This window comes from Corvus brachyrhynchos, unplaced genomic scaffold (assembly GCF_000691975.1).
Source record: "Corvus brachyrhynchos isolate BGI_N302 unplaced genomic scaffold, ASM69197v1 scaffold115, whole genome shotgun sequence".
Lineage (NCBI taxonomy): Eukaryota > Metazoa > Chordata > Aves > Passeriformes > Corvidae > Corvus > Corvus brachyrhynchos.
Window position 1 is genome coordinate 24858801 of NW_008239553.1, and position 6299 is coordinate 24865099.

The 6299-nt window shown below is 46.1% G+C and overlaps 1 long non-coding RNA gene across 1 annotated transcript; it reads right to left on the bottom strand.

The window, feature by feature from the left end:
• Positions 1 to 1533: 1533 nt before the first annotated feature.
• On the bottom strand, positions 1534 to 5764 carry LOC108448583. The gene is made up of 3 exons (XR_001864533.1): positions 5607 to 5764; positions 4385 to 4388; positions 1534 to 1547 (listed from the first exon to the last, which is right to left on the bottom strand). It is a non-coding gene; the product is annotated as an uncharacterized LOC108448583 (long non-coding RNA).
• Between the last annotated feature and the right edge of the window lie 535 nt (positions 5765 to 6299).

A 6299-nucleotide genomic window follows, 5' to 3' on the forward strand; every position in this document is an offset into this window, starting at 1 on the left:
GCACCAAATTACATGCACAAGGATGGAGGCTCTTCCATGACACAAAAGTGAAGCTCTCCTTTTTGGGGAGTTCAGCTTGATCCAGCAGTAAAGCCTGTGTGGTCACAGAAGTGACATACAAAGCTCGGAGAGTCACAGATTCCTAGTCCTGTTGCAACTCCTGAAGGCAGTCAGAGCATCCAGAGGAAAACAAGTGAATGCTGCCATCCTGGTGTGGTTGCCTCTGGGGCCCCATGTTATTTCTTATGCTTTTTGGCTTCTGCGTGAAAACAAAACCCAGTGAGCAATAACTTCACAACAGCAAACAGGGTGAAATGGGGGATAACAGAAATGTGGATTGTAGTGAAAAAGGAAGTGGAGGGAAAAAAAGACCATATGGAGAGGATGAGTCCAGGGGACAGAAATCTGAATTATGACCTCTTCCTAGCCCTCTAGAAGTTTAGCTCTTTTCAATGCAGCGTGGGTCCTGTAAAAAATCGTGTATGATAGAGCACATCTTTATATATAGAGATTGATACTTGAAGTACTTTAAAATGTGTTATAATCTGATAAAATGTTATATGTATTGCAATATTTTTCCCATCTGTTGTATCTTCTCCCTTGTGATCTTAAAGCACATTGCAAGTTTTCCATTCATTAGGTTTCCCAGCATCTTTTTAGGGCAGGCTTATCTCTGGACTACAGATAGGAAAATTTAAACTGAGAGTTCAAACTGCTAAGCTGAGAAAATGACCCAGCATCCCAGGCCCCAGCAATGCTGGTTAATTTGAAGCCTGTCCATCAAGACAGTCACCCATACAGCTGCACAGGAGGGGCAGTGACTTGTGCAGAGCCCATGGAAGAGCTGAGGAAGAGGAGGCTCTGCTACCTTGTATTTGTGCTGGCACCCTATGGGAAAGCTTCATTCACTAGCATGGGGATGACCCCAGCACAGATCCAGCCATGTGAGCAGTCCCCAGAGGGAGTTGTTAAGTGCTTAGGACAGAGCCACTTTGGGCTTTGAAATCTGTGGCTGTGCTCAGGGCAGGTCCCTCATCACCAGGGCCGCCCAAACTAGCTCTGGCTCCTCCAGCCCTTCTCCAGTCCATTTCTTCCTGTCATCTCTGCATCACTCAGCCCAGAAATGCTGCTGCCAGGGATTGGGAACCTACATACATTGCCTTGTCGGTGGCAGCCCTGGCCAGTGCTCATTTTGCTTTTAGCATTATCAGCCTGTGGAGAAAATATTGCAGCTCTGGTGTGGAGAGGTCTGTCTCCCTCGACACGTGATGTACCCCCAGTAGATGAAAATTTGGTACTTTCAACACAAGAAAAGGCAAAGCTGGGGATGGGCAATTCACTGTCTTTAGATCGCTCCCCATCTGTATTTCTTTTTCAAGAGTGGTGGCTTCTCTGCCTCTCTTTGCTGCTGCACAGCCCTGTCACAGCCTGTTAAGTCAGCGGCCTCTCAGCATTACCCTGGTGCTCCCTCCTGCCAGCAGCCTGTGTGCATGTACACTGGAAAAGGACTGAGGGTACTCATGCCTGTCCTGGGCATGAGTACCCTCCTGACTAGCTTGGCCAGGCTGGGCCAACAGTGGTGGTTTGGTGGTGACCCTCGTGGGCATTGAGTGGGTTGTTGCAGTCCTGTTCCTGGGACACTTCATCTCAGAGATTGCCACCTACAGGAACACGACCTCTTGCCTGAACTATTCCCTTCATTGCTAAGCTATTAGTAGAGAGCAACGAAGTGGGGTTTGCTGCAACATTGCTCCAGTTCTCCTCCCAGGCAGGTCCTACTGCTGACTCGGAGCTTGGATCATTTCTGTGCCCAAAGAGAGAAGACAGGATTGGATTTAGATCTTGGATGCAGCTGCAGCAAGCGAGAAACATTGGTCTTTGGTAAACCAGAGCTGGCACAGGCCCTTAGGGCTATCGAAGCGATGCAATTCTACCAATATCAAATCCTCCTGAAAACTAAACCTGTTCCCACCCCCTGGGAGGATCCACTGTGGAGTGAAGTAAGTCTGGCTTGGAAATGTGTACTCAGTTTGGATCTCACTCCTCTCCTCTGACTGCTCTGCAGCACATGCTCCTGAAAGTGATTCCGTTGCACTTGTGCCACTGCATAAGGAACAGGAGATGCTTCCAGAGTTCACACTGAGTGCCACAGGGATCTAAAATAAATACTGCCATGTAATAGATTTTTATCCACTGCTTTGCCGTAATCCCCATCTGAATCCCTTCCAAATTGCAGTCAGGCAGCTGTTTGTACAAGTCAAACATTGATTCAGCTGCTCTCAAAAGGGATTCAGGAGGTACAGGCTGGAGGGAGTGCTAGCCAGGGTGCTGGAACAGTGGGATTTGTTATGAGCTGAAGGGTTAAACTCTTCCCACAGCACCCAGCACCAGAGTATCTCCCCTTTCTGCACACGAGGAGGAGGTACCCACATGACGAGGAGGTGGTACCCACATGATGAGGAGGTACCCACAGAAAGGATAATTGCTGAAGCAGTGAGCCTGGCACCTTGAGGAGCTCTCCTGCCCTGCTTGGCAGGGCTTCAGAGGGCAGGATCACAGCAGCACTCTAGTTCTAGGTACTTCAGCTTCTGCTAGCAACCATTGCTGCTACCTGCAGCAGGGTAAAATGACCAAGACAGAAGTAAGCAAGAAGAAAGGATGCAAAGTCCATGAATGACTGCTGAGCTAGATGGGGGCTAGATAACTGGCAAAGATATTCTGCTGGATCAGGGGAAAGAAATTACCCTGGCAGTTGATCACCAACAGATGAATCAGAGAAGTTCAGTCTAACCAAAACAGATCTGAGCAAAATCTCAAGTTTAGCCTAGTAGGAGTGTTAAACTATCAGTGAAGTGGCTTAAGAGTTTCTGTGCAGGGTATTTAGGCTCATTTCCACAATTGCAGCAAACAAGCAGGATTATGGTGCCAGCCAGAGTGGCTGCAGCTTAGGGGCTGGGGCAACCATGTGTAAGGGAACAAGGGGATTGCTGGCAGCATTTATCTCCTGCTTGACTTGGAACTTTGCAGATCCAGTCAAAATTGAGGGAGAGGAAACAATTTAATCACCTGATTCCCAGAAAATCCTGCTGCAACCACACTGGCCACAGACTCAGGTCATCTCAGGTTGGGAGGGAGAAGAATGGAGCTGCCCACTCTCCAGGAGAGTGAGAGCAAGAGGCTTAAGGCTCCTCAGTGCTGGAGAAAGTAACGGAGTGCCCTGCAGCTCACAGCCCTGCTTGAAAATGATGGAGGCTGACAGATCTGGGATTAATCTAAAGGTTTCAGCTCTCTGAGCACTGAGTGGAAATTCGCCTGGAAACCACAGTGCCGGAGCTCAACATGATGAAAGCACTAACTGGAAGGGGGGAGGCAGAGGCAAGCGTGGGTCAGATAGCTCGCCCCACCTGATTATGTGCAAAGGCTAGAGCCCTCATCTCTTGCTCTCTCTGCCACATGTCTGGGTAGAGAGGGAAGGTATTTAGTGCTAATAAGAGCATTAAGAAATAGGCCACTTTTATTTTGTACGTTAGGCAGGCTCTGCTTCGGGTGGAACTTTGCATTGCTAATTAGATTCAAAGGGAAAGCTATACTCTCAGTGCTCAGCACTCCTGATTGTACCTGCTCATGCTCTCAGAGGAGTCAGGTCAGGTAGCCTGCACAAATACTGCAAGCTGTGGTTTTCCCTATGCAGGTATTTGTAGGTGCTAGGCTGCTTGTGTGGGATGAAAAGACAGTGTGGGAGGCTGACTAAGAGCTGGAGCCAATGTGTGCTCTGCTGATGCAAACTTGGACTTCTCTTGTTCATCTTGTCTAGCAGCATATGAGAAAGGGTACATTCTGCTCTGTCTGTAGCTTTCCTGTGACATTAGGAGGCTGACCTAGTCCTGAATGTGGAAGGCCAGGATTCATCTGATTCGGCATCCTTTAAAACTGCTGCTTTAGCCCATAAAGTTATGGGGACATATCAACTTTTTTCCTACTACACCCAAGTGCAGTTTGCAAGGAAGGATGCATATGTCCCCCCTTGCCCTCAGAGACCAATAACCTTTAGCTGAGGGTGATGAAAATCTTTTCTCAGTGCAAGAGAATCACAAAGTCTGCACATTCTGTACTACGTGAGTCTCCAAGTATTAGCACAGCTGTCACACTTAGCCATGTCTGCACGTTCATGCCTTCATATCCAATTCCAATACAACACTGCCATCACCCCTGTTGCTCACATCAAAGGACTGAATGCATCACAGTGCACAGTTTTAACTCCTTTCAGTTTAGCTTGCTCTATAAATACATAACTCACAGTGAGTGGGCATGTGCAATATATCCCTGTGTATGGTTCTGCTTAGTGCTGCGGATGGGGCTGCTGATCTGATTATTTTAAAGTCACTGGGCTACATCTACTGTAGGTATAAATTGGTACAGCACAGTGGTGTTGCCAGTTTATGCTAGGTGAAGGTCTGACCTATAATATGAATCTATAATAGAAACTTGCTTGTGTTCCTGAAAAGAGGAGATATTTTGACTGTATAACCAAATTGGCGTTCTTATCCAGGCTTCTACATGGTAGAATTGTAATTCCAAAATTATAATTGTTATTAAATTATTAAATAATGTAGCAGTGGAAGGTTAGTTTAAGGCTGTGCTTCTTATTTATTTGAAGTGATATTGTTGAACCAAAATCAGCATGGTGATATGTCCCAGCACACAAACTGGATATGTACCAGAGATGAATGAACACAGGCACAGTTTCAGACCAACCGGCCAAATCTGAACACATGTCCTCTTCTAAGAAAGGAGTTTAGGAGAAATAATTTTCAGCTCCATGATCCACACACCCAGTCATTATCACAGACATTATGATGGTCTCTCCCTGCTTATATTTTAGAAAATCTCAAAGCCTGAATTGCAATACAGTCGTTGCTAATTCAGAGTAAGTGGGTTACACTGCAGCTGGTGTCTGTTTGCCCATCTGATGTATGAATAGCAATCGATTTGGATTTTTTCGCTAAACATGGTGTGATAGTGAGTATGAGATGGCTGCCAAATGTCCATGAGGAATTATGCTTGGTTTGGTTAGAAGACTGATGCAGATTGGCCACCCTGTTAATGGGTGAAGCATACCATCCTCTCCAGCCTGGGGAGTTGTTTTTCCATGGGCATCTTCCTCTGTATTTAGTCTCAGAAAATATAACAACTTATAGCAAATAGAGGAAATAAGTGCTCCAGTTCTGAGTCCTGTACTAGATGAATTTCCAAAAAATGTTTGCTAATACTCATCCTGGGTTTACTTTGTTACCTTCTTTTTGTTCTTTTCTATTAGATTTACCCTCCTTTAACACCTTACCTTTTCTTCGGAGAGACTGCCAAGATTTGGAGATGATTGCCTTTTTATTCTGCTATTATATAATTATTATGTATAATCATAGAATCATGGAATATCCTGAGCTGGAAGGAGCCCACAGGGATAATCAAAGTCCAACTCCTGGCCCTCTACAGGACAGCCCCAAAATAACACATGTTCCAAGAGTGTTGTCCAAACACCTCTTGTACTCTGGCAGCCTTGGTGCCATCACCACTTCCCTGGAGAGCCTGCTACAGTGCTCAATCACTGAAGAACCTTTTCCTAATATCCAGCCTAAACTTCCCCTGACACAACTTCATGTCAATCCCTTGGGTCCTATCACTGGTCACTGGAGGGAAGAGATCAGCACGTGCATCTTCACTTTCCCTCATGAGGAAGCTGTAACTGCAATGAAGTTTCCCCTCGATCTCCTCTTCCCCAGGCTGAGCAGACCAAGTGACCTCAGTCACTCCTCAGACAGCTTCCCCTCCAGACCCTTCACCATCTTCTTAGCACTCCTTTGGACACTCTCTAATAGCTTTATGTCCTTCTTGTATTTGGTGCCCAAAACTGCACACAGCACTTGAGGTGAGGCCACACCAGTACAGAGTAAAGTGGTTATTTAATGGTAACATTGTCAATTGCTATCATAAACATAGATACACCCAACAGAGCTTTATAGCTGTTTCAAGCTCTTTTAACTTTCTGAAGTCTGTTCTAGGCTGTTAATCTCGTTCTAGGACTGAGATGTGGGGAGAAGCCCTTTTCCCAATCAAGTTGACAGCAAGTCTGCTGCTTTGAGATCTTAGGAGACAAAGCACCAGGTAAGCTCTACATACTGTTGGGAACATCAGAGAAGTAACTCTGTGAAACAGCACTGCAATTTGTGTTTATTCTCCCTGGGTGAGATCGGCGTTAAGCCACTTCATTTACAAGTGATGACAAAGTTGTTCTCTGCTGC